The sequence below is a fragment of the Lactuca virosa genome, chromosome 9, assembly GCF_052849685.1.
Source record: "Lactuca virosa cultivar CGN04683 chromosome 9, Lactuca_virosa_CGN04683_v6, whole genome shotgun sequence".
NCBI classification, from domain to species: Eukaryota; Viridiplantae; Streptophyta; class Magnoliopsida; order Asterales; family Asteraceae; genus Lactuca; species Lactuca virosa.
This window is the reverse complement of record NC_136434.1, coordinates 104,382,152-104,391,919: the sequence shown is the minus strand read 5'-3', so window position 1 is coordinate 104,391,919 and position 9,768 is coordinate 104,382,152. Positions and strand designations below refer to the sequence as shown.

Below are 9,768 nucleotides of genomic sequence, written 5' to 3'. Positions count from 1 at the left end.
TTATCAGTTTTGATTAAGTGTTTTATGGGAATTGTAGCCGGAGAGTTACCAGAGCAGCAGACAGACAGTTTCCGACCAGCATCTCAACAATCAGCCTTACGAGGTGAGTTTCCTTCCAGTAGGAACGGGTCTAAGGCCACAATGCCGGCCCGTTTGGTTAGCAGTAGTTTCGGACCTCGGTCTGATGCAGCAGTTCAGTGTACTTGATGTCTTTGTGATTCAAGCATGTCTTTATGTTATGTGTTCTGGACTTTGGTCCGATGTAGTGTGCAGTATATGTGTTTATGCTAGTAGTTATGTTTATGCTATGCTATTTTCAGTCAGTTTCCGGACTTCGGTCCGATGCAGAGGGCAAGGCCCTGGTTAGTTCCGGACTTCGGTCCGATGCAGTTTCCGGACTTTGGTCCGATGCAGAGGGCAAGGCCCTGGTTAGTTTCCGGACTTCGGTCCGATGCAGTTTCCGGACTTCGGTCCGATGCAGTGGGCAAGGCCCAGTATGTGCTTATATTTATGGTATGTGGTTGTTTGGGGGAGCTCACTAAGCTTCGTGCTTACAGTTTTCAGTTTTGGTTTCAGGTACTTCAGCTAGCAAGGGAAAGGGCTCAGGTTGATGGCATGGCACACACCATAGTTATTTCATGGGAGTTAGACATTGATATTTTCGACATGATCTTGACAATTAGTTTTGATATGGGACATGCTTATGATATTTTGGAATACATGACTTATGGTTTTTCTTATATGATTTTGGATATTATGGTTTTTAGTAATATTAAAACAAAAAATTTTGGGTTGTATTTTTGGATGTTACAGAGATTGTGGGGGTGGTAAGAGAGTAGAAGAATCCGGGTGAGAGTAATCACTTTGTAGTATCAGGGAAAAACCATGGGGAGATCCCATGGCGAGTGAATGAGTAAGTGATGTGAGCCTGCGGGGAGCCGTAACATTCACGAGTGAGTGAGTAAGTGAGTTAAGCCTACGGGGAGCCGTAGCATTCACAAGTGAATGAGTAAGTGATGTAATCCTGCGGGGAGCCGTAGCATTCACGGGTAAGTGAGTAAGTGATGTCAACCTGCGGGGAGTTGTAGCATTCATGAGTTAGTGTGAGAGTATCGTAAGACTACGGGAATCTGTAGTATTCCCTGTTTAGAGCATGACACAGAGGAGTTCTTAGGCTTAGGTAGCCTTAACGACTGAGTCTTTGGGAACCTGGTGGTCGGACCAGGAGCGAGACTGGGGTCTCCATGATGGTCGGGATCCGTTATATCTTGAACTGGGAGGAGGTTGTCGTAATTCAGAGGGAATTAGAGAGTAATGTACGCGTAGATTCGCAGATCACGGGTCGTGAGTCGAGTATCTGATTGGAGATGAGTGATTCCAACTCTGCTGTTGAACCGGACTCTCGAGTTGAGTTTGATCCTATCTGTGTAAAGAATAGATGAGTTGAGATTTCAGATTCCTGATGGATTTCTTTTTGAGAGATTAAGGTTTCCATATGATGTTCTAGACCTGGGAGGGTCAGTTCGTTTGGCTTGAGAAGGACCGCAACACACATGAAGTTAGTGAGTGTTAGACGACATAGGTCGGAAATGATGTGTGACTACTGATTGAATGTAATATAGCTTGGAGTAAAGCGAACTTAGTAGTTGCATGTACATATGGTTGGTTGAGATAACTCTGTTGGATTGAACGACTTGGATTATACTCGGGCTTGTGGCCATGCCGTTCAAGTTGTCGGGCGTGTAAGGGATGGAGAGGAAAGATTTCGAGGACGAAATCTAATTTAAGTGGGGAGAATTGTAACATCCCGAATATTAAATAAATAAATAGATAAGAGTTAATATGAATAGTGACCTAAAATAATAATATTTAGCGGGGTGTCGGTTTCGGGGAGTCAAATAATATAATTTGAACCTTCGAGGACTAAAGTGTAATTTCAGGATTTATCTCGTAAAGATTTTAGAACTCAAGGTGTGTTTGGAAATTATTAGGGCTTATTATGAAAGGCATTGTGAGAAGGAAGGACTGAATGTCTTAAATTGAGATCATGGGGGTTAAATGGTAATTTTCGGATTTGCCTTGCAAATATATCTCAAAGTGGAGGGCTGTATGGTATTTATTGGATTTAAGTTGAAAAAACAATGATGGGGAGGGACTAGAAGTGAATAAAAAGCATAGTTGAAGTGGACACGGGATTAAACCGTGCCTTCCCCTCGTCGCAACAGGAAACCCTACCCACTGTTCCATTACAGCCGCCACCACTGGAAGTCCTCCTTCTGCCGCCAACCTTTTTCACTGCCGGCGAAGACGTGTAAGGCAAGATCGACGCCGGCTGCCGGTGAAGCTATCAGCAACGGCGAAGAGCAGCACACGAAGCTAACAGTGGGCCGCCACTGCTCTCCTCCGGTGAAGACGCGATCGCCAAACCTCCGCTGAAGCCCTTCGCTTCTTGTCTTCACGTTATTCCTCCATCAGAAGCATCAGGTAACCTCCTTGACTCCTCCGTGGATGTGTGGCGTAGTTGTTGCCTCTGATGCCGGCTTCTGCCGGCGTTTCCATTGACCTCAGCGGCGTCAGCCACCAAGTGGGTGGCTGAAAGTGTCCATTTCAGGTTGCAATTTATGGCTGGAGTTCGTGAGAATGTCGACCCGAGGGTTGGCGCACCACCATGGCAGCCAACCATGGTGGCTGCCGTTTCAGCCATGTCTCCGCCGCCACCAGCCACCGTGGAAGGTGGCTGTGGATGTGTTTTTTGGTTTGATTTTTTGAGCATAAGAGCAGATTTCGGAAATTATGAGATGGAATGAGTGTTTGTATGGCCGGAAACCCCCCCCCCCCCACCACCGTGAGGTGGTGGTTGCCGCCGTGAGCCGCCACCAACCACCACTGCCCGAGGTGGCAATGTGTGGTGCCCGTTCTAATGGAACCCTATTGGGCCAAAACACTTATTATTGGACTAGGCTGGTTCGTTAGTGGGCTAGAAACCCTAATTAGGGTTTAGAAAACCCTAATTGGGAGTATATTGGCTTAGGCTCATCGGGACCCGCGTTTGGACTAGTGAGCTGAAGTTATAGCTCACGATGATTCTATTATATGACGACTTAGTGGAATAATGGACTTAATGGGTTAAGTCCTTAATGGGTTAAGTGTTCTCACTTAACCCTAATCGTGATTTTATGTGAAAAACCCTTAATGTGTTAGGCCTTTCTATTGGGCCTTGGTGATTGGGCTATTGATGGGTCATCCAAGAGCAATCATGTGGACTAGAATATTTAGATGGGCTTTAGGGTAAGGCCATATGAGGGTTTGGGGCCAATTTGGAAAATTGGGCCATATTTGGGCCATTATAGGACTTTTGTGGACCCATTTGGTATTGGTCTTTGGTGGGCCCATTGGGCTTGAGTTATTTATGGAGCAGATTAGTGGACCATATTTAGACCTAATATGTGAAGGTTTGTTCTTAAATCCTAATGGGGTTAATTATGTGTTTGGCTCAGTGTTAGAGGTCGGAGTACAGCAGCAGCATTTATAGGATCTGTTCGCCATCAGAGGTAAGTCTCCTCACTATACTTACCATGAGTGGTATTTTGTGCGACTCGAGTGGCTACAGTGTTGTGTGTGTGCTATTTTGGGGAACTCACTAAGCTTACTGTTTACCGTGTTATGTGTTATGTGTTTCAGGTACTTCTCAGGTTCACGGGAAGGCAACGGCTCGATTGTACACATGCGATAAAGAGTTATGTTTTGGAAGATCCTGGATCATTAACTAAACAATTATGGATTTATGTTTTGTTAATTTGATAATTGGGATTTTGTGAAATGTATTATGAGCATTTTTGTGATTTAAAAATGAAAAAAATTGTACGAAAATTCACGGTGTTACAGATATGTCTCAATTGTAAACTCCTTTACATTTGGCTATGCAAGAAAAGGTTTCTCGCCTTGTATACTCCTTGTGTAAATCGAACTTTTAACTCAAATTATCAATAAATTTTCAATAGTTCTGGCCTACGTACCATGTAAACTCCTAGTTTAAATTCAACCTTTAGCCAATAATATGTTGATTCAGAGTCTACTCATTGCCCTAAACCCTGAAATTCGGAACATGAAAACCCCTACAACGAACTGTACTATAATATCGAATGGCTTGATGAAGTTCTTACACGAAATTAGAAACGAAAATGTAATTCCCAATATAGAGATATACTGAATTAAGGTGACAGTGAATGACGGGGAAATTACATGCCAGTAGCGGTTGTTCCGGTGAATACAGGCGTCAGCCTCCGTTCTCTTGTGGTAAGTAGGGTATGAGTATGACTCTGTTTTCCTTCAACCATTTATCCTTTCTCTACTAGAACGACGCAGTTATCTGCAGCAGCACTTGTAAAGTACAGTAAAACTGTAATTCTTATTTCTTAAAATTGAACTGTGTGTGGTAAATGGTAATGCCACAGATGTTGTGAATTGATTTGGGACCCTCCGATTGTTAAAATTAACCTGATTCGATTTTGGTATTTATTAACTAAACAAATGTCAAAATCAAATGTCAAAAAATCATTTAATACGGGAGACAAATTTGGCCAAAAGAATATATGGTTTTTGTGTGACTCCTAAAATTTGAAGTATGAAAAGATTTCAAATTAGAAAAAAGATAACAAGAATACTTAATTATATTACAAACTAATAGAAAACAGTTTAACCAAAAATTTATTATGTTTTAATTTGTTTTTTATTTAAAAATATATAAATAAAAATATATTCGTGAATGTAATATATTATTATTAATTTATTATTCAATATAAAATCAAAAAGCATGCTATTGCCTCTTGGGATTAAAATCGTCCTTTTAATTATTAATTTATTACAACACATCTGATTCAAATGGAAGGGATATGTCACAATTGTAAACTCATTTACATTTGGCTATGCAGGAAAAGATTTCTCGCCTTGCATACTCCTTGTGTAAATCGAACTTTTAACTCAAATTATTAATAAATTTCCAATAGTTCTGGCCTACGTACCTTGTAAACTCCTAGTTTAAATTCAACTTTTAGCCAATAATATGTTGATTCACAGTCTAATCATTGCCCTAAACCCTGAAATTCGGAACATGGAAACCCCTACAACGAACTGTACTATAATATCGAATGGCTTCATGAAGTTCTTACACAAAATTAGAAACGGAAACGTAATTTCCAATATGGATAGATACTGAATTGAGGCGACAGTGAATGCCGGGGAAATTACATGCCACTAGCGGTTGTTCCAAGTGAATACCGGCGTCAGCCTCCGTTCTCTCGTGGTAAGTAGGGTATGAGTATGACTTTGTTTTCCTTCAACCACTTATCCTCTCTCTACTAGAACGGCGCACTTATCTGCAGTAGCACTTGTAAAGTACAGTAAACTATAATTCTTATTACTTAAAATTGAACTGTGTGTGGTAAATGGTAATGCTACAGATATTGTGAATTGATTCGGGACCCTCCGATCCGACCCGTATGTATAATGTTAAAACAAATTAATATTGATAAAACATAATAGAAATCAATTGTTAAAATTAACCCGATTCGATTTTGGTATTTATTAACTAACCAAAATGTCAAAATCAATTGTCAAAAAAACCATTTAATACGTGGGACAAATTTGGCCTAAAAAAATATATGGCTTTGGTGTGACTCCTAAAATTTTAAGTATTAAAAGATTTCAAATTAGAAAAAAAGATAACAAGAATACATAATTATATTCACAAACTAATAGAAAACAATTTAACTAAAATTTTATTATGTTTTAATTTGTTTTTTATTTAAAAATATATAAATAAAAATATATACGTGATTGTAATATACTATTATTAACTTATTATTCAATATAAAATTAATTAATTTATTACAACACATCTGATTCAAATGGAAATGATATGTCACAATTGTAAACTCCTTTACATTTGGCTATGCAGGAAAAGATTTCTCGCCTTGTATACTCCTTGTGTAAATCGAACTTTTAACTCAAATTATTCAATAAATTTCCAATAGTTCTGGCCAATGTACCTTGTAAACTCCTAGTTTAAATTCACGTTTCAGCCAACAAGATGTTGATTCACAGTCTAATCATTGCCCTAAACCCTGAAATTCGGAACATGAAAACCCCTAACACGAACTATACTATTATATCGAATGGCTTCCATAAGTTCTTACATGAAATTAGAAACGGAAACGTAATTCCCAATAAGGAGAGATACTGAATTGAGGTGACAGTGAATGACGGGGAAATTACATGCCAGTAGCGGTTGTTCCGGTGAATACCGGCGTCAGCTTCCGTTCTCTCGTGGTAAGTAGGGTATGAGTATGACTCTGTTTTCCTTCAACCACTTATCCTCTCTCTACTAGAACGACGCACTTGTCAGCAGCAGCACTTGTAAAGTATAGTAAACTGTAATTCTTATTACTTAAAATTGAACTCTGTGTGGTAAATGGTAATGCTATAGATATTGTGAATTGATTTGGGACCCTCCGATCCGACCCGTATGTATAATGTTAAAACAAATTAATAATGATAAAACATAATAGAGATCAATTGTTAAAATTAACCCTATTCGATTTTGGTATTTATTAACTAACCAAAATGTCAAAATCAATTATTAAAAAAACGCATTTAATATGTGGGACAAATTTGGCCTAAAAATTTAATAATGATAAAACATAATAGAAAACTCTTTAAGTAAAATTTTATTATGTTTTAATTTGTTTTTTATTTAAAAATATATAAATAAAAATATATTCGTGATTGTAATATACAATTAATAATTTATTATTCAATATAAAATCAAAAAGCTTGCTATTACCTCTTGGAATTAAAATCGTCCTTTTAATTATTAATTTATTACAAGACATCTTATTCAAATGGAAAGGATATGTCACAATTGTAAACTCCTTTACATTTGGCTATGCAAGAAAAGGTTTCTCGCCTTGTATACTCCTTGTGTAAATCGAACTTTTAACTCAAATTATTCAATAAATTTCCAATAGTTCTGGCCAACGTACCTTGTAAACTCCTAGTTTAAATTCAACTTTCAGCCAACAATATGTTGATTCAGAGTCTAATCATTGCCCTAAACCCTAAAATTCGGAACATGAAAACCCCTACAACGAACTGTACTATAATATCGAATGGCTTGATGAAGTTCTTACACGAAATTAGAAACGGAAACGTAATTCCCAATATGGAGAGATACTGAATTGAGGTGACTGTGAATGACGGGGAAATTACATGCCAGTAGTGGTTGTTCCGGTGAATACCGGCGTCAGCCTCCGTTCTCTCGTGGTAAGTAGGGTATGTGTTTTCCTTCAACCACTTATCCTCTCTCTACTAGAACGATGCACTTATCTGCAACAGCACTTGTAAAGTACAGTAAACTGTAATTCTTATTACTTAAAATTGAACTGTGTGTGTTAAATGGTAATGCTACAGATATTCTGAATTGATTCGGGACCCTCCGATGCGACCCGTATGTATAATGTTAAAAAAAATTAATAATGATAAAACATAATAGAAATCAATTTTTAAAAATAACCCGATTCGATTTTGGTATTTGTTAACTAACCAAAATGTCAAAATCAATTGTCAAAAAAACCATTTAATACGTGGGACAAATTTGGCCAAAAAAATATATGGCTTTGGTGTGACTCCTAAAAATTTAAGTATGAAAATATTTCAAGTTTGAAAAAAGATAACAAGAATACTTAATTATATTTACAAACTAATAGAAAAAAGTTTAACTAAAATTTTATTATGTTTTAATTTGTTTTTTATTTAAAAATATATAAATAAAAATATATTCGTGATTGTAATATACTATTATTAATTTATTATTCAATATAAAATCAAAAAGCATGCTATTACCTATTGGGATTAAAATCGTCCTTTTAATTATTAATTTATTACAACACATCTGATTCAAATGGAAGGGATATGTCACAATTGTAAACTCCTTTACATTTGGCTATGCAGGAAAAGGTTTCTCGCCTTGTATACTCCTTGTGTAAATCGAACTTTTAACTCAAATTATTCAATAAATTTCCAATAGTTCTGGCCAACGTACCTTGTAAACTATAAGTTTATATTCAACTTTCAGCCAACAATATGTTGATTCAGAGTCTAATCATTGCCCTAAACCTGAAATTCGGAACATGAAAAGCCCTACAACGAACAACGAACTGTACTATTATATTGAATGGCTTGATGAAGTTCTTACACGAAATTAGAAACGGAAACGTAATTTCCAATATGGAGAGATACTGAATTGAGGTGACAGTGAATGACGGGGAAATTACATGCCAGTAGTGGTTGTTCCGGTGAATACTGGCGTCAGCCTCTGTTCTCTCTTGGTAAGTAGGGTATGAGTATGACTTTGTTTTCCTTCAACCACTTATCCTATCTCTACTAGAACGACGCACTTATTTGCAGCAGTACTTGTAAAGTACAGTAAACAATAAATCTTATTACTTAAAATTGAACTGTGTGTGGTAAATGGTAATGCCACAGATGTTGTGAATTGATTTGGGACCCTCCGATCCGACCCGGATGTATAATGTTAAAACAAATTAATAAAGATAAAACATAATAAAAATCAATTGTTAACATTAACCCGATTCGATTTTGGTATTTATTAACTAAAATTTTATTATGTTTTAATTTGTTTTTTATTTAAAAATATATAAATAAAAATATATTCGTGATTGTAATATACTATTAATAATTTATTATTCAATATAAAATCAAAAAGCATGCTATTACCTCTTGGGATTAAAATCGTCCTTTTAATTATTAATTTATTACAAAACATCTGATTCAAATGGAAGGGATATGTCCCAATTGTAAACTCCTTTACATTTGGCTATGTAGGAAAAGGTTTCTCGCCTTGTATACTCCTTGTGTAAATCGAACTTTTAACTCAAATTATTCAATAAATTTCCAATAGTTCTGGCCTGCGTGCCTTTTAAACTCCTAGTTTAATTCAACTTTCAGGCAACAATATGTTGATTCAGAGTTTAATCATTGCCCTAAACCCTGAAATTCGGAACATGAAAACCCCTAACACGAATTGTACTATAATATCGAATGGCTTGATGAAGTTCTTACCCGAAATTAGAAACGGAAACGTAATTTCCAATATGGAGAGATACTAAATTGAGGTGACAGTGAATGACGGGGAAATTACATGCCTGTAGCGGTTGTTCCGGTGAATACCGGCGTCAGGCTCCGTTATCTCGTGGTAAGTAGGGTATGAGTATGACTCTGTTTTTCTTCAACCACTTATCCTCTCTCTACTAGAACGACGCACTTATCTGCAGCAGCACTTGTAAAGTACAGTAAACTGTAATTCTTATATGGTAAATGGTAATGCCACAGATGTTGTGAAGTGATTTGGGACCTTCGATCCGACCTGGATGTATAATGTTAAAACGAATTAATAAAGATAAAACATAATAGAAATCAATTGTTAAAACTAACCCGATTCGATTTTTGTATTTATTAACTAACCAAAATCTCAAAATCAATTGTCTAAAAAACCATTTAATATGTGGGACAAATTTGGCCTAAAAAAATATATGGCTTTGGTGTGACTCCTAAAATTTTAAGTATGAAAAGATTTCAAATTATAAAAAAGATAACTAGAATACTTAATTATATTAAGAAACTAATAGAAAACAGTTTAACCGAAATTTTATTATGTTTTAATTTGTTTTTCATTTAAAAATATATAAATGA

The 9,768-nt window shown here is 36.5% G+C and overlaps 1 long non-coding RNA gene across 1 annotated transcript; it reads left to right on the top strand.

The window, feature by feature from the left end:
- Positions 1-2,212: 2,212 nt before the first annotated feature.
- On the top strand, positions 2,213-3,870 carry LOC145138774 (uncharacterized). The gene is made up of 3 exons (XR_013721717.1): positions 2,213-2,484; positions 3,498-3,551; positions 3,682-3,870. It is a non-coding gene; the product is annotated as an uncharacterized LOC145138774 (long non-coding RNA).
- Positions 3,871-9,768: the final 5,898 nt, after the last annotated feature.